The sequence below is a fragment of the Colobus angolensis genome, unplaced genomic scaffold (genome assembly GCF_000951035.1).
Source record: "Colobus angolensis palliatus isolate OR3802 unplaced genomic scaffold, Cang.pa_1.0 Scaffold613, whole genome shotgun sequence".
Taxonomy (NCBI): Eukaryota; Metazoa; Chordata; class Mammalia; order Primates; family Cercopithecidae; genus Colobus; species Colobus angolensis.
This window is the reverse complement of record NW_012119744.1, coordinates 648918-668028: the sequence shown is the minus strand read 5'-3', so window position 1 is coordinate 668028 and position 19111 is coordinate 648918. Positions and strand designations below refer to the sequence as shown.

General features: G+C 34.2%; 1 protein-coding gene across 2 annotated transcripts in view; it reads left to right on the top strand.

Moving 5' to 3' along the window:
- The window catches only part of ADGRB3 (adhesion G protein-coupled receptor B3), a 748566-nt gene that overhangs the window by 173037 nt on the left and 556418 nt on the right, over positions 1–19111 (top strand). The gene's annotated exons all lie outside the window — the stretch shown is intronic.

The window sequence follows — 19111 nt, the reverse complement described above, 5'->3', positions numbered from 1 at the left end:
CAGGCTGGTAGAGCAGAAAGAATGTAAACTACATGCATGGTTCTATGTGCGCACCACCTTCTCCACCTGTAGACTCTCCTTTAACTATGCAGGAAAACGAACCATAGACTTGAGAGTTAGATACAGTTTATTTGCTCGCACCTTTAATGTCACTACACTTTCATAAAGATGCTTGTTGCCCACCTCCATTAATGAGGATTGAGGGAGCCCAGAGCTGAAAGCATTTAGCACCATGCGTGGCACACAGCAATCCTCAAGACCTGCTTTCCTTCCTTTCCCCTTCCCAACCCTCCATCGAGTCTGGTGTGATATATGAAAGCAATGTTGAAGAATGAAACAGCTTGCTGTGGTGAGAAATACTGAGAAGGAAATTTTGATTTAGATTTAGTGGTTTAACTAGCATGAAATTTTTATTGGAAAGGGGAAACAAGGGTGCTATTCTGGCTGTATCTTACTAGCAATATAATCTTGGGCCCTCAAAACTTTTCTGAATCTCATTTTTCTCCCACAAAAATGTGGGTTTAATTATTTATCACTTGCAGTTCTAATTATGTACTGTTCCAAAATGAACTATCCAAGTCTTCTTATCCTCAGATAGTTCCAAAGAAATGTTATTATATTTTGCCAATACAAAAATCTGAAACACAGAAAATTCAAGGACGAGAAAGCAACTGTATTTTTTATTTAATCTTGTAGTCTTTCTCTCTTTCAAATTCAGAAAGAAAACCAACTCTCTGAGGAAAGATCGATTTCAAAGGAATCTGCAGTATTTCTATGAAAGATTGATAAGTACACGTTTCACTATGTAAAACATTTGAACTGAAAGGAACAATGCACATGGCAGATGCTTCTTTAACTTGAAATTTTACAGCTGTCATCTGTTGCAGCAACAATGGTTAAGTGAGCAGAATATTGTTTATTCCACTGAGAAAATTATCCAGTCTTTAGTATATAAATACACCTTTTATTTTTTTCAACTTTATATATGAAAGCAATGGTATGCACCTATCCTCATTTGTAACTAGTTGCTTATTGTTAGTTTGATGTGTCCTCCATCACACTCACACACCCCTTTGATAATCTGATTCTCACCCTTTTCACTCCATTGAAACTACCCGTTCCTATGGCAACCACTATCTGACTGCCTGACCATTTCTCATCACTCTCCTCCTCAGTCTCTCTGCACTATTTGGTATGTTTTGTGGCACCTTTCCACCATACACATGTTCTTGAACTCCTCTGTACTATCTTGCGTTGCCCCTCCATTCCATGTCTTTTTTAGCCTGCCTTCTTTAGTCTGCAACTAGATTACATCCTCAGATGAGTGCTCTCTTTCAAACTCTCTTGATTCATTCATTCCCATAAATTGAGTATGGTTGGTACCTCTAGGGACATGACTCTCAAATCTCTATATGTAGGACTGACATCTTACATATATATATCCAGCTGCTGTGGAGTATTTCTGCCTGGAGGTACCACTGTACACTTCAAAGTCCAAAGTTCCAAGACAAACCTTACTATTTCCCCTGGAAATGTATTTCTTCTTTTATTCTCACCCTGTTGATAGAAAATAGTTAAAATTAGATAAAACTAGATAAGAAATAGATAAAATTATATACAGATAAACAAAATAGATAAAAGTTAAAATTAAAGAGGAAGCTGTTTGTCTGCTTTGTGCTGTGAATTTTCCTGCATGATTTTTTAAAAGTTACATCTTATTTCCCCGACTTTCATCAAATACTTTTGTTGCCATTAGCCTGAGCTATTTTAAATAACCTTGTCATCTCTTTTTCTGTCCCACTCTTGCCTGTGTCTCTGCCCAAGTAGACTTACTAAATATTTGTACTGATTGTATTTTTTGCTTCAAAGTAGCTTCCATTGCCTTCTGCATCGACCTGGTACCCAAGGCCCTCCACAGAAAGACTCTGATCTACCTTCTACTCTGTACTCACCTTCGTATTACCTGTATTTAGACCAATTAACTTGATTGCATCTATACACATCTCACTGCACTTGCTCATGTTTTCTCTCTTTACAAAACTCTCCTTCCTTCCCACTGTTATGGTTTATTAAAATAATTTTCTTTCTCCCTCCCTCTTTCCAGCCCTTTCTCCCTTTCTTCCTACCTTCATTATACTAATTTTTCTTTTGTTAATTTAGTTTATTTTAATTTTTATGAGTGTATAGTAGGTATATACATATATGTATTTATGGGGAATATGCAATGTTTTGATACAGATGTAGAATGTGTAAACAGTCACACCAGGTTAAGTGAGATATCCATCACCTCAAGCATTGATCACTTCTTTGTATTAGAACATTCAAATTCCACTCTTTTTAGTTATTTTGAAATACACAATAAATTATGTTTTGACTATAGTCACCCTGTGGTGAATATCAAATACTAGCTCTTATTTATTCTATCTAAATATATTTTTGTAGCCATTAACCATCCCCGCTTCTCTCTTCCTCCACCGTCCTTCCCAGCCTCTGGTAACCATCATTCTACTGTCTACCTCAATAAGTTCATTTTAATTTTTAGCTCTCACAAATGAGTGAGAACATGCATGTATGTATATTTTTACTTACTATTGTCCGCTTATTTAACAAACTTTATTAGCGTCTTTTGTGGGCCTGGCATAGTTCTGGATATTGAGAATACAATAGAATGTTAGAACAAAACAAAGACCATGTCCTGTTGTCCCACTGGTCTAGACAGAGAGACAGATGATACTCAAAAAATCATATACACTGTGTCTGTAATATGAAATACAGAAAAGAGTACAAAGCTGTCCTTGACAGGTCTGGTCTGTTATTTAAGGCCCCCTTCAAATGTCACCTTCCTCGGGAGTTTCTTTCCAATCATATACCCAGGATGTAACTTTTGTGCCTTAATAAAAATGAAAACTTCAGAAAACAAGGATTTTTGCCAATCTGTTTTCATATAAGCCAAATACCTTAAAGAACAGGACATAGTAAATACTTTATAAATATTAATCAAATCAACATCTTTGAAGCTTTTAGTTCTTTGTTTTTTCACCTTGTCTTGTAGCAGTTGTATTACTGCTTTTCATATTCTATGTTTATTTGTATAATTATTTTTATCCTCACCTCAATCTAAAAACAGCAAAAAGTCAGGGATTTTACATAAGTGTAAATTACTTACTTTACATAAATACAATGTAGATTTTACTTTTTCCTCTGTCCTTGCAATGCTATTCCACTATACACTACTCAAAAATTTATCAAACAGAATAAACAATATACATTCAAAGACATCTTAATTAATATACATATTGCTTAGATGCTAATATTAGTCAAAAATTGTTGTCACTAATTGACATTGGTCTCATTTTGCCATTTGGTAGCATATTTTGCAGTGGCATTCCTTAATGGCCTCACTATATAAACATGTATAATAAATATTATTTGTTTCCATAAAAAAATTTGAGTTACGAGTGAAATAGATCATGTGTATAATTTGACTCTTTTTTTTAGTCTTTCTTGCATAGTGTCATATAAATCTAAAGGGCTTGGAAAAGAATTTTTGATTTTAATCAACTCATCTGGTAGCAAAGCTGCATTGTTCTATTTAAACTTTTGTGGTATTAATTAATATATTTACACATTTCTTACATATATTTTATTAAGAAATAAAATGATTTAGTTCCATGATGCAACTGGAAATTTGAAAAGCCACATATAATACTACTGAAAAATGTGTATTAAACATAGTCTGAATTTTACACTGTTATTCAGAAGGATATTAATTCATTTAATATTTTACAAAATCCAGGGAGGTAGGTACTATTATTATTTGTATATATGGAAGAAGAACCTGAAGCATCCAGAGTTTATGTAAATTGTCCTAAGTTATACAGCTAGTAGGTAAAAGTTGGTACAATGAAATTCAGTAAGCGTAGGTCCAAATCCAGTGCCCTCAAGACTGTTGCTCTACTGTTCTGCCTAGATATGTATGTGCCTGTGAAATGAGTAAAAAGAAAACTGATGACATTCAGAAGATAAAGAGAAGAGAGACTAATCTCAAATATGTTCCTACAAATATAAAACTATTTAATGTATAGCTATAGCTTTCTATGTAGGCAATTCCATCACTCCAAAAGTGAGGAATAATAAAATTATTGAGAAGGCCTAAAAATAGGAAGTTAGGGTGAAAGAAAAATAACTATTTATAATTTGATGCATGCAGGTCTAGATTTTATCAAAACAGTGATCAAAAGCTGTCTGGTGAGAATCTATTTCTGTTTTGGCTACATCCTCCTTTTCTCATATTTTGTTCCACTTGAAATACCTATTATTTTATCTATTTGAGATGTATTGTCATAGTAAGAGTAGCTTAAAAGCTGTCGTCAAATAGAGTTATTGTGTTCTCTGAAGGCCAGTATTCCTGTTGTTTAGCTCCTTTTCTTATTAGAATTCAAAAACTACCATTCAAGGTCCATCTGATATCTATTTGAATCACCAAATCTCATAGCAAAGGACTATAGCTCAACATTCAGATTAAAAAAATATATATATATAAAGCTTCAGTTTTAAAGGTTTGTGCTGTAGCTTCAGAAACTCTGTAGTGATCTTAAGAAAAAGAAATTGTCATTCAAAAATTTTATTATGAGACTTTAGATTCAGGATTCCACGATTCTCTAGTCATGAAAGTTAGTGGCAGTTTCCAAAGGCTTTGCTGCAATTCAGTTAAGAATCTTTGGAAGAATATTTTCCTTTTACATCCTACAAGCTAGAGATTAGTTTCCAAGCTGAAGAACGTGTCATTTCACTTCTAGGAACCTAGATGGCAGAAATAAACATCAGCACAAGAAGTTTTAGGCACAAAGATGATTGCTACTTTCCAATAATTCACAGCAGCAGAAGACATCTACACAGGAAAGGAAGACAAATTTTGTACATCCACACTGTGGAATACTATGTAGCTACTAAAAGATGCTTGGTAAAGGTGCTAATAATGTTAATTGAAAGGTTTAGAACAAAAAAATTCTATAGTCAGTAGGATCATGATATTTAAAAAGTTGGGCATAGGAAAAAATAAAGCAATGCTAGTAGGAATACTTGTTATACTTTTCTATACATTTGCAATTTTTATATTTTGAATTAAAGTGCTTTTATGATAGAAAAATTGAATTTACTTAAATAAACATAAAAATGTTACAGCAGGGTTTCCCATCTTATGTTTTGGGAACTGACAAACTAGATGGTAAGTAGATACATAGATAGATAATTATATTGATTGATCAATAAATGGATACTGATATTCTATTGTTTATTATAACAATGTAAATGCTTATTAAGGTAATGCAGAAGACAATATGTTTTACTTCCTTCATGTTTCAGACATAAAACATGATAAATAGGAATGATTTTTTTCTGTCATGGGTATTTTTTCAGTTGTTCATGTAAAGATTTGTCTTAGAACTGTTCTATTTTGGTTAATAATCAAGTCAGTGACTAACAATCTTGATGCAAAACAACTCACACATGATATACTCTGTTAGATGATGCTAGCAGATGTTTGAAAAGCATCTGCATACAATAAGGGGATCATATTATAAAACAATAAATGAAGTTCAATAGCTTTATTAAGCTAAATAATCATCGCTTCTTGCATAAAAATTCTTCCTTCAAGTTAAAAGTGTCATTGGTGAATATCTGTAAGCTTTCTCTGGTTTGTATAAAAATGTCATAGTAATTATCTCATTGTTGAGTAAGAATTTAGTTAAGTATTCCATTCTGTTATTTTTTCTGAAAACTTCAGATTTTATTTATTCTTCCACAACTTTTAACATTGCCCTGGTATGCTGAATATTTACTGCTATGTGCCTGACTCTGGAATTCTTCATATTTGTCTTACATGTGCTTACTTTTGTCTGGTTAGTGCTTCCTGAATCTGAGGCATGTCTTTCATCAATTCTGGGAAATTTTATCTATTTTCACTTTGAATATGTCCCATGTGGATTGTACCTATTTTCTGACCATGAAACTTATGTTAGATCTAGATGAGACTTGTTCTATTTGCCATGTGTCCTAAACTTTTATTTATATTTATATTTCTTTATATCTCTGTGAAGAATTTTGATTTAGTTTTGTCTTTTAGGTCAGTACTAGGTCAGTACTCTTCATATCAGATCTAATCCACTGTTTGTACCATCCATTGCATTTTAAATTATGATTACATTTTACTTTCTATAAAATATGTTACAGTTATCTTTACTAAGGTATAATTTACATAAACATATAATGTATTTAGATATATTTACATATAAATACATATTTACATAAAATTAATTTCAGTGATTTCAAGGGTACAATTCATTGGATATTTATATATCTCCTATACATATAATATGTATATATATATTTCATGATTACACATATATAAATTATAGCACACTACATATTATATATGTAATATATATGTATATCATACCATATTATATATCATAATATCTTATATATTATATATGTGTTACATATTATAAGTATACATGTATAATCCTGCAACTACCACCACAGTCATGGAAAATATTTGTATCTGCTCTTCTGGGAATTTTTCCCCCAACCTGTCTCATCTTTTTTTATAGTATCTTGTTGCTTTCACATCTTTACATTTCTCATTTTATGTATTTTATCATTTAAAATATTTATGTTATAATATGCATCCAGTAAATCTATCATCTGAACCTCTTTTTTCTTTTTGAGACGGAGTCTCGCTCTGTTGCCCAGGCTGGAGTGCAGTGGCGCGATCTCCCTCAATGAAACCTCCGCCTCCCGGGTTCAAAGAAATTCTCCTGTGTCAGCCTCAGGAGTAGCTGGGACTACAGGTGCATGCCACCACGTCCAGCTAATTTTCTTTTTGTATTTTTGGTAGAGACGGGGTTTCACCATGGTTAGGCTGATTTCGAATTCCTGACGTCAGGTGATCAACCTGCCCCTGCCTCCTGAAGTGCTGGGATTACAGGCATGAGCCATTGCGCTCTGCCAGTCTGGACCTCTTATGGTCTACTTACACTTTATTTTTTTTTTTCGTAAATTAGGCTCATGGTTGCTTCTCTCTTTGAATGTTTTGTACATGTGCACTGTGTCTGCATATTTTTGCACATTTTCGTCTGTAACAATTCTGTATGGCCTTTATTGTAGGTAGGTTCTTCAAGAGAGGATTGGCATTTGCTTTTGCTAGATATCTCACAGGTACCCAAGACCACTTAAAAGTTTTTATTATGTAATGTTTCACACATAGAATTTTCATGTATCTATGTAAGGGAATGTATACATATATGCATATGTGTCATGTGTAAGTAAAACAATAAAGTAAATGCCTCTTTTCACTACCCACAGATTAAGAAACAGAACTTTAGATGAACACTGATGTGGTTAGGCTTTGTGTCCCCATCCAGGTCTCATCTTGAATTGTAATCGCTATAATCCCCATAATCCCCACGTGTCAAGGGAGAGACCAGGTGGAGGTAATTGAATCACGGCAGTGGTTTCCCCATGCTGTTCTCATGATAGTGAGTGAGTTCTCATGAGATCTGAGGGTTTCATATGGGGCTCTTGCCCCTTCACTCAGCACTTCTTCCTCCTGCTGCTTTGTGAAGAAAGTGTCTTGCTACCCCTTTGCTTTCCACAATGATTGTAAGTTTTCTGAGGCCTCCTCAGCCATGCAGAACTGTGAATCAATTAAACCTTTTTCCTTGATAGATTACCCAGTCTCAGCAGTTCTTCACAGCAGTGTGAGAATGGACAAATACAACCACTTTTTACAATAACTTCTCAGGACCTAACGATCCACTCTGGTGTTCAATTTCCTCCCCATTTTTCTGTGCCAGAAATATTTCTTTTGAATAAATCATGCATTTATTTATATATTCAACAGATACCTTTTGATTACCAACTAGGTGTCAGACATGATTCTAAGTGCTAGGAACACAAAAGTGAGCAAAACAGACAAAACCTCCGCTCTTAGAGAGTTTCCATTTTAGTAGGGGCAAGATAATAATTAAAAGGAATAAGTAATGCATTTAGGATGCCAAATGGGAATCAGTGCTACAGAGGAATAAATAAGGAAAAGGATATAGAGAGTGTCGGTATGGGCAGAAGCACACCAACATGGCACATGTATACATATGTAACAAACCTGCATGTTGTGCACATGTACCCTAGAACTTAAAGTATAATTTAAAAAAAGAAGAAAAGGGAAGTACACCTTGAAATGGGAATTCAAAGAAGGCTTCACTGAGAAGAAAGAACTGGAGAAGGTGTGACCAATGAAGTTGTGTGGAAGCTGGGAACAGTAAAAACAAATGCCCTGAAGTGTTAGGGAATAGATATAGATAAAGAAAAGCAAGGGAGTCTGCTTGGCTGGAGCAGAGTGATCATGGTGAGAGGAGCTCAGAGCTATAACAAGGGTGTACCATGTAGGCACTGGAAGAAATTTGGCTTTTACTCCAAGTGGAACTGGAAGCCTTTGGAATGATTCCAGAAGAGAAATGATGTCATCTGACTTATGTTTTAAATATATCAATCTGGATGTTGTGTTGAGAGAGAGTGGAATTGGTCAAAGATAAAGTAGGGACACCCCAGGAGGCTATTATAGCAATCTAGATGACAAAGGGTGGTGGTTTTCGTCAGAACAATAGCAGTGGAAGTGGCAGGAAGTGGTCAGGTCAGACTCTGGAAGTATTTTTAAGGTAAAGAATATAGGAGTTGTTAATGGATTTCATGTGGATATGAAATAGAATAGTCAAGAATGACTGCATTGCTTTTGGCCTGAACAACTGCAAGGATAGATTTCATATGAACTGAGAAAGACTAGAATGGCCAGAACGTGGAGTGGTCAGTTTTAAGATATTAGATTGGAGATGCCTGTTAGATATCCTAGTATAAGTTTCAAACAGAAAAATAGTTCCAGGGGAGGGCAGGACTGGAGATACAAATTTGGGTGGCATAAATATATTGATTTTATTTTAAGAGTTGACACCTGATCAGCTGCCCAAGGTAGTGAATAAGAATATAAAAGAGATAAATTACAGGGATTGAGTCCTAGGGAGCTCTATATTGTGAGATTTGAGAGATGACAGAAAACCAGAAAGGCAGATTGATATTGAACAGCCCATTAATTAGGAGAACAACATGTTAAGTGTGGTGTCCTGGAAGTTATGAAAATTATGGAGTGTTATGAAAGTTATGAAAATTATCAAGTGCCCTAAGTGGTGCTGATAGTATCAATTAAGATGAAGAGTGTAATTTGACTGTAAAACCATTCATAATATGAAGGGCAGGAAAGGCTCAATGGAGTGGATTCAGGAGATAATGGAAAGAAAGGAAGTGATTCTTCAAAAATAATAATAATAAATAAGCAATGGGGTCATAGGTAGGTAGGGGAGCAGGGATTAAAGAGATTTTTTTCAGATAGTAAATATAACAGCAGTTTGTAGAGGGAAAAATCTGAAGAGAGAGAAAAACTGGTAATATGGGAGAGAGAAAGGAGAACTGCTGGGATTTTGCTCCGGAATAGATGAGAAAGGATGAGATCTAATGTGTTATAAGTGGAGGAGCTAGTCTGTGTTAACTGCCAAGAGAGCTTAGGATTTAAAAGGATGTTTATTTTCAAGGTTTTTTTTTTTTGGGCAGGGGACATGGGGGGAGGTGGCTCTATAGTTATGGTTTGGGCTTTTAGGGGTATGATGTCTACAAGATTGTCAGAAATGGCTATTTTCACAAATGTAGCGCATCATCTTTGTTCGCGTAGCCCAAAAGACCTGTGTAATCTAGCCCCTTTCTCTATGGCCGAGCCACAGTGGCCTTTCAGTTACTGAAAGCCCACTCCTGCTCATCACAGGACCTTTGCACATGCTGTTACACTCATGTCCAGTGGAACTTTCCCCGTGGTTTCCTTCAGGCCTTCATAGCACTTTGCACAAATCCAAGTTTCCCTTTATTTTGAGTTCATTTGATTAGGATCCATCTTTACCATTAGGATTTACTCTCTTAGGGCTGGAACCAAGTCATTTAAAAATGTATAAAATGCATGTAGTATACACTGAGTAGCCACAGTGACATTCACTGTTTTATGAATTGATAAGTCTGTTAGGAACTAAAAACACTTCACTGTATTTAACTTGGAGTTATGTGGTACGAAGTAAATAATACAGGTGCCTCTTTTTTTTTTTTCCCTCAATTTGGCTGCCTAAGTGCAATAGACTGAGAAGGTTATTGCCATAATTATACTGTGCTGTCTGGATAACATATTTTAGTAAGTAGAATGTAATCTCAATATGCCAGTAAGTCGTTTTGCCTCTGAAGAAGATGTTCTAGCACTTTTCCCAAAAAGGACAAAATGTGTTCATACAGAAAATGTTATTTAGACATTCAAAACTAAGCTTAAATTTGAGAACCTTTAGTTGTGATTCTATAGCTTTGAGAGAGCACTGCCTCAAATATTTATAATATTTACTCACCAAAATAAAATGTTCACTGGTTTCTAAAAGTGTTTAGGGTAGTGTGTTGAGGCTGATGATTAAGGTTGGTTGGGGATGTGGGAGAAGAGGTTGGATATCAAAATTAAAAAAAAAAAATTGAACTGGAAACTCCATGTACATACAAATATACATATAAACAAAGAAATGAGTAAAACAGTGTGGTTGATTAATATTTTCTTGACACTTAGAAGCCAGGAGACTCTCAACACTAATTAAAACCTAGGAACATAAGCTATTGAATCAACTTAGGAATTAAATAAAATGAGTGATTTGGTTCTGATTCTTGCCAACTGCGTGCTTATCAAAAGGGTTTTAGATCATATAGACCTTACTTCCACAACCAAGGGATAGAGGCTGTAGTATTCTTTTACATATGCCCACTGTATGACTGGAGTTTATGAGACAGAAATATAAATTAGCATATTTATTTTCAGAGAAGGAAATTAGCTATCTTATAATTTTTTAAATTTTCCTTCAGTTAAATATGCTGCCTTGAGTCGCACAATATCCCGTTAGCTAATGCTTCAAGTATCCCATATCTCAGAGAAAACAAACAAGTTTTTTTTTTTTTAATAGCTGTTTAACTAACTTTTAAAATTTTATTTCTGTGTTGGTGTCTTGCTCTGTTGCCCAGGCTGGAGTGTAGTGGCACAATCTGGGCTCACTGAAACCTCTGCCTCCTGGGTTCAAGGAATTCTCCTGCTTCAGCCTCCCCAGTAACTGGGATTACAAGTGCCCGCCACCATGCCCAGCTAATTTTTTTGTTTATTTTTGGTAGAGACAGAGTTTCAACATATTGGCCAGGCTGATCTCGAGCTCCTGACCTCAAGTGATCCACCCACCTCGGCTTCCCAGAGTGTTGGAAATACAGGCATGGGCCACCGCACCCGGCCATGTTTAACTAAATAACTTTTAAATAACTGTTGTGTTATTAGATCATTGCTGTAGTACCAATGCAAAATTAAGTCCTAAGAGTTTTTGGCATTAATAAGTGGAGAATTTTCTGATACGAAGTCAAGAAAATGAAGGAATTAGGTGGCATGACGGGTTACATAAAACTACTTAGATTCCCAGTGCAATACTTTGAATTATTAAATATACTTTTAACAAAACCATATTATTACTCAAGGTCCTAATTTTTACAAATGTAAAACAAAAAAAATTACAAATACATTTAGAAATTTCAGGTAATTTTTTTTCTTTGGATCTGCTTTTGAATTGAAACACAATTAAAACTGTTTGCTTAAAAATCAAATTATTCAGGTTAATTCCTATTAATTTTTCCACATTTATGTAAAATGACTATCATGTAACAGAAGCTCCATTTTCACTTTGATTAAAATAGAAAATGCTCTAAATGGAATTTACTATTATTAGAAGAGGAAATAAAATAATCTCATATGAGATAGAACATAATGATAAAAATGAGTGAAATAAATAGCTATATCTGCTATTCAGACATACCAAGTATACTAAATTATCAGTGAGTAGAAATATACTTTGTTTAAGGGAAGTAATAGACAGCCAAGATTTTACAATCAAAACAGATGTGAAAAGCAGCATCCAAGTTTTCACTTTCAAAAAACTAGTGGTATATGAGGCTCATTTTAAGAAATGTCTTGATTTCTTATGAATCATAAGTATTTCCATAATCAGGGACTGTTAACGGTCTCCATTATCAAGTATTATTTTTGACATTTTAAGATCTCTGATGGTATCAGATCTGGAAATACCTTGCCTTTTACTGTCACATGTACAATAAAATGCTAGATCAAGGGGAAGAAAAGAAGAAATTTTCAAAGTAAGCAAAGTTTCATATTCAGAAATGTAATTTATCATGTGAACCAACTTTTTCTGTAACCAAGATCTCTCAGTTCCAACAAATTCACTGTCTAAAAGCAATATATAGAACGTGGAACTTCTGTCCTAGTTCTTTCTTCTATATATTATTTGCATTCAGACATTTGGCAATAATGCTTTTCAGTTTAGATTAAAATAACTAGCATATTACTATTTGGAAAAGTAAATTCTTTTTCTGGACTTTTCTTAATTTCACTGGCATTTTTTGTGCTAATTGGCCAGTAATGATATATTTTAAAATACTATGAGACTGAAAATGTCAGGAATTGATTATCCAGCAGCAGAGGTCAAGGTTATGAGAGAGGAAACTAAGTTGATACAAAATTAATAATAAAAATATGGGCTCTTACTACTTGATTATATTCATTTTATCCATCTGTACAAAGGCATGGAAGATGAAAGATCGTAGTGAGCCAAGGGTGGTAATCTTTGCTCTGGAGCATGAGTCAGGGAGTGGAGAGGGAAATAAGGGACAGTGCTAAAATCATGGTCTGCCACCTAATTTTGAAGTTTTGGGAAACCCCTACCTGCCATACACACCATGCTAAAGAATTTGGAAGTCATCAAAAAATTTATGGCAGAACAACTGAAAAAAAAAAAAAAAAAGAATGCTTAAAACAAGTGGGTATAATGTGATCTAACCTACGTTTAATGCTGATTTTAATAGCATTATAGAAGGTGGATTGAGAGGGCAATCCTGGAAATACAGACAAAGTGGGAAACTACTGCAGCAGTAATCTGTGTGAAAGATGGCAGAGTGCTGCATTATGGCATGGAAAGGAATACAAGAAGGGGCACGTTTGACAAAGCTATAGAGACACAATAAAAAACGTGGTGATGAACTAAATATGAGTGCAAAAAACAGAAAAGAAGTCAAAGAAGAGCCCAAGGCTGCTCACTTAGGCATCAGGAAAATGGTGAATGCAAAGGTGGAGAAGATTCAAAAAAAGAGAGAGAGAGAGGCTGATTTTAATGGTTTTGGACATGCTGAATTTGAAGTATTCCAGATTTTTGTGAACTTGTTAGGTGTAAAAGTCTTTCAGCAGTTAAGGAAAGCAGTGTAGAGCTTAAAAGAGAAGACTGAGTTGTATTTATCAGATTTCTCAGAACAGTTGTTTTCTGCCTATGAGATATAGAAGTCTGTTTGGTTAAGGTTTCAGAGTCATTTGACTTAGCTAGTTTTGAACAAAGGGTAGTGAATGAGAACTCAGAGAGAGCTTGTGACTGAGAAAAGATGATGATGGAGTGTGGAACCTTAGGAAACTCATCATCTGAGGTTGCCAGGGGAGGTAGTAACAAAGCCAGAATGGAGTGGATACCTGGAAGTCAAGGTGGGAATAGTTTTAAGAAGGAAATAGTCAAAAGGATTAGATTCTCCAGGAAGTCAAATGAAATGAGAAATAAGTTGTGCCCCCAAAGTTTGGGGAATATAGTTATATCTTGAATTACATCCTCTGTCTCAAATAGTATTTTCATCCATCCTTCATTAGAGTGGCAAACTCTGTTTCAGATCACTCCTAAATTTGTACTTTCATAATATGTAACTCTTTTGACTTACACTACAATGATCGGAGCCCAAATGGACATGCGGACTTAATGATGACATTGTTAATAGCATCATGTGTAATGACTAAGTCTCAACTTAACAGCTACCTTTTTCTTTTAAGTTCTGATATTAAGGAGTTTAAACAAGACTAATTCATTTTAATTATCTATACACATTTTTAACCGTACATTCTGAATTGAACTTTGTATCCAAAGCATGAATAATCTAGTAGGATTAGACAAAATTAATACAAAACTCCTAAGATTGTTGACATAAACATACTTGTGTAGAAAGACTTTCAGAAATTATTATTAAATAAGATGTTTAAATCTAACACAATTCTTAAAAACAAATGTGCTTCTATAAACCTGAGAAAGGTATAATGTTGATTTGTCTCTATTTATTTAAAAAAGTATATCATAGTCTCAGTAAAGACACTTATCATCTTCTCTTGCTTCATAATTATTCGACTAGTCGTTTCACCTCCTGGACTCTTAATTTCCATAGTAAGAGGATTCAATGTCACACTCGTTTCTGAGTTTCCCACATTAATTTGCCTCTAGACCCAAAGTCCAAAATTAAAGATATAGTGAAGTATCTTCTCAATAAATCATATCAACAAAGGTGATATGCTACTGTCTTAATTATGACAGCATGCGTTTTGTATTTTTATTTTTCAATTTATCTTGTTTAATTTTTTCATTGCATCATTGTTATTAGATTAGTTGGAGTATGATACTAGTACGATCAATTAAGGGTTCAAATTCTATGTGGGACTTTTACTTGTCTTTCTCATGGTCACAAATTCAGTCTCCACTTTGGCCATATTTGCAACTGTGCAATATTGGTTAAAAATAAAAAAGAGTGGGTGGACAGAAGTAGAAATATTATGTGAATTCATTTATATCTCTGGAAAATAAGTTTGGAGAACACTATCTGTTCTGTCTGAATAAGAAGCATGTTTGTTCTAAAGGAAGAGCACAACATTTGCTTCAGCCTGCCTGGCGATCTGAAATTTCTGTGTGGATGATCCTCCCATTTTGACATGTTAGCATCTGCCCACTGTGTACTTTTCTGTGTGCTATAACCAGCAGTGTGCTCAGAAATACAATCAGCCCATTTAAGACAAGCCTGTAGCAGGAAGACTTTTTAAAAGACCTGTTTCTTCCAAAGGCTCATGATTTTAAACCAAAATAGCCATGTCCTTTCTTTATAGGAAAGATCATATGTATACAATTGACAACTTCAAAATACCTTAATGTTTCCTGATTTCATTTCATACATGTAACTTTTCATGGTGAATTATTTTATAAAGTTATTTTTAAATAATACAGATTACTTCATCCAAGATAGAACAAGTGTTTTTTATTAAAAAGAATCTTAATGTATTATATATAAAATAACAGAAAAAATTTATGTGACTAGGAGAGAAGATATTACAGATATTATAGTTCTTTAATTTTATACTATTCTTGGTAATATAAAAGCCTTTTGGTATCAGAGCAACACAATATATCGAGTCCTTCAGTTTGTGGCTTTGGTCAAGTTTAAAATTTGAAAATCTAATCATTGAACTAAAATGTTATTACACTGTTCATATTATCAAGCAGTTAAAAAGAAAATTTCCTTATTATTTCAACTAGGTAAGTATTCTTACATTAAAGAATGAAGTATTTGAACTTAGAATCCTCATTATCCTCCTGTTTTACTGAGATCAGTATATCAATTAGCTACATATAATTTAACATTCTAAAACAATAAAATTCATTAATATTTTGCAAATATGTTTAAAATAGAAAAAAAATACGATTTTCTTAACAATCACCACTAAGGGCAATTCTTACAAATAATTTAACCCTCTGTTACTGGGAAAACATTCATAATGATTACACTCAAAAATAATCCAAGCAAATATATTTTTCTGGAATGAGAAAAGATAAAATGATGGAAATTAAAATGTCAGTTTGTTTGCTATGATAATCAAGTCAAGAGGAAAATGTTTTCCTTTGTTATAAAGTGTAAGCTCTGTACAGGAAGGTTATTTTTTTTTCTTTGCTCTCTGCAGTGTCCACAGCACCAAGCACCGTGCTTATATGTATGAGTAATTAATAAAAATTTTTAAATGAATGAAACATGAATCTGATAATCTGGAAACCAACTTCTGTTTATAAATCAACATAATTGTGTTATGCAAAGAAAAATAACATGCAACTTAGTCTAAATGGTAAACTCTTTCATATCATTCTGTGCAACTCTGGTCCATTTTTCAGTCTATATCATACCCAAAGTCACATGGCATCATGTCAGTGTCTTGAGGTTCCCAATGCTGTGCTCCATGTAATTCTTACTATATAAAGCTCAAAGTTTACACCAGCAAAAGTGTGTGTGTGGATCAGTGCAAGGCTAATAACCCTGTAAGAATAGTTACTTAAACTTTATGGTCTCCTAACTGTAGAACATTGTTGTTGTAATTCAGAAAAATGGGCTATTATTAACAGAATAATAGTACTATGCTTAGAATTTCATGTGTGTATATATGATTTTCTATAAAAAATCTAAAATATAAGTGATTTAAGGTAGTTTGATGGTTCCATTCTGTGATGAGTTGAGCTAAATTCAAAATTATACAACAAAGCAACTTAAAAAAATAACCACTTTTTGTGAAGGATCAGAAATCTAGAGGATTGCAGCCAAGTTGAAATTCTTTAGGATAAAATTTCAACTCAATGTTTCTTCAGCCTTTACATTTTGAGTTAGTTTTGCTGGGTTTATTTGTGGATACTCCATCTGTTCAGTTCTGAGACGGTCTGGAAGAATATATTTATGGATGGCCACTAACTCCAATCTGATGAGTCACTTAAGCAAGAAAGTACTAGGATCATGACTGAATTCAGCAGGACATGTGAATATACTGTTTATAAAATAGAGTTCAAGATTTTGCTTTGAAGAATCTGGGTCAGACCCCAAGCCTTTAAGTTTTGGTCAATTGAATGTAAGTATTTTTTTTCCCTCAAACTAAGTTACTACCTAGTATAATTGAAAATATATGAGTTTAAAAAAATCAAAGCATTTAAAAACTATGGAACATATTTATTTATATAATATCAATTCTTAAAATATTTGACATACACTATTAGAGGAGAATTGTAGGAGAAAGTTTTTTTCGTCAGAAAATATTTTTATCAGTTTCAGAACACATTAAACTATGACCTTACACAATGGAACTTCAAGATGTGTTTGGATGTTAGGTTTGCTAAAATGAGGAGACATTAAATACTTTCCATATATTCACTGCATTTTGATGGGGAGGCTTTGCTGAACCTCACAGAGGGTGTGGGTGATTTGATTTGTCATGATAGACCAACACTGTTTTCCTGAATTGGCTTGAATTTATATCACTGAAATATTTGAAGTAGTTGATCGTCTTCTTTTTGTGGAGTTTATAGTTAGACAAAATATATGCAAATAATGTGTGGTGCCTCCTTGTTCTCTTATTTGTATAGGAAATAATTATGTGTATTTTTTTCAATTATCCTAGAAAAAAATTTATCCTAAATGCAAATGCAAGTAGTCTACATGACTTATTAAAGTACTAAGTTACACCCCAAACTCACATAAACATGATATATGCTTCTATTATCTTTTTTTTCCTTTTCATTTTTACCCTGACTCTTCCAACTCAAATTTCATCTCTTGTGTTTCCCTTTGGAGCCCTTGCATGTTTTCTTTTTTTTTTTTTTTTTTTCAAGAGTTCTTAGATGAGAGAGGTCACAACATCTGTAATTTAGATTCTTAACGAATCTGTTTATAGTTTCTCTGCTTTACAGCATAATTTTTCTGTTATGGATTCTTCAATTGGTTTTTAAGTTTTCTCATATTTTTCCTGTAGCTTTGTTTTTTGCTTTGATTTGGGTTAAAAGCAGATTTCCTTCTGAATATCAGTCATTGTTTAGTGATTATTTCATTTCCTGATCCCAGCAATTTTTTGAAGAACAATGAGGGGATATGAGCTAGTGGGCTATTAGCTGGTGGATCCTGGGGCTAAGCCTATATCAAGACCTCCACTCTGCAAGGAGACCACCTCTGCTCTTGGTTAGCAGATCTGCTGGGCTAACATGCTTTGCATTTCTAATACTCTGCATATCACCAGTTCTGGACATTGCACTTTCTTTTCTCTAATATATCAAAAACACAGCTGCTGAGGTGACTTTTGCTCTTCCATGTGGCAGACCAAAAGCCTGAGTTGTATTAGAAATGCCATGAAGCTCTTTCTCACGTGGCCCCAACCTCCCTGCTACCCTTTGATAAATGACTCTGTAATCTAGTGCACTCCTGCCCACACGCCTAGATCTTGTCTTTCTAGGCCAGGGGCACTGGTTTGAAACTAAAGAGTATAAAGTTACCTGAGAGATGCATTGGAGTGGGTTCACTCTTTACTTCTTCCCTGCAACATTTTTTGCTGCCTTCGGTAATCTGTTTTCCTGATTCTGGTTCAGGGTTTTAGCTGTTTTTTAGTTTCAGCAAAGATGGAGTTTTGTTTCCTGCATTTATATTCTTGTTGATTAGTTTCAGAAAGAAGATTCAGGCAGAGACAGTCTCACTTCAGCATCTTCAACTTGAAGTTACACATTACACTCAAATATGGTCAGTGCCCTCTGAAATTCCGATGAGCTGTCTGTTGCAAGTATGGATAGATGTTTAATCTGCTATGGGAAAATGACATTGCCCTGTTCATTGTAGAGAGCAACAACACATAATTTCTTATCTCCCTGCCATATACCTTAGTTAGGAGTGAAATGTTGGCTGGGTGCAGTGGCTCAAACCTGTAACCCAATACTATAAGGAGGCTCAGACAGATGGATTGCCTGAGCCCAGAAGTTTGAGACCAACCTGAGCAATATAGTGAGACTCCACCTCTATTTTGTTTATCTTTAAAGAGTGAAATGTGAAGGTGGAATGACGTTTTTCATGAAAATATGATGCATGGAACTTCGGAATTCATTTGTATTTGATTATGAATTAAAGGTATTAAAAATCCATATGCCTTCAAAAAAGTAACCTGCCTTTTGAGGATCCTAATTTAGAGAAAATGAAAAACGTTTTAGCTTTTTCTCTCTGCAATTCTCCACTCACCAGTCTAACCTCTGGCCCTCTCAATGGGCTCTGTCCTACTCAAATCTTTTTGACAGAAAGGAAT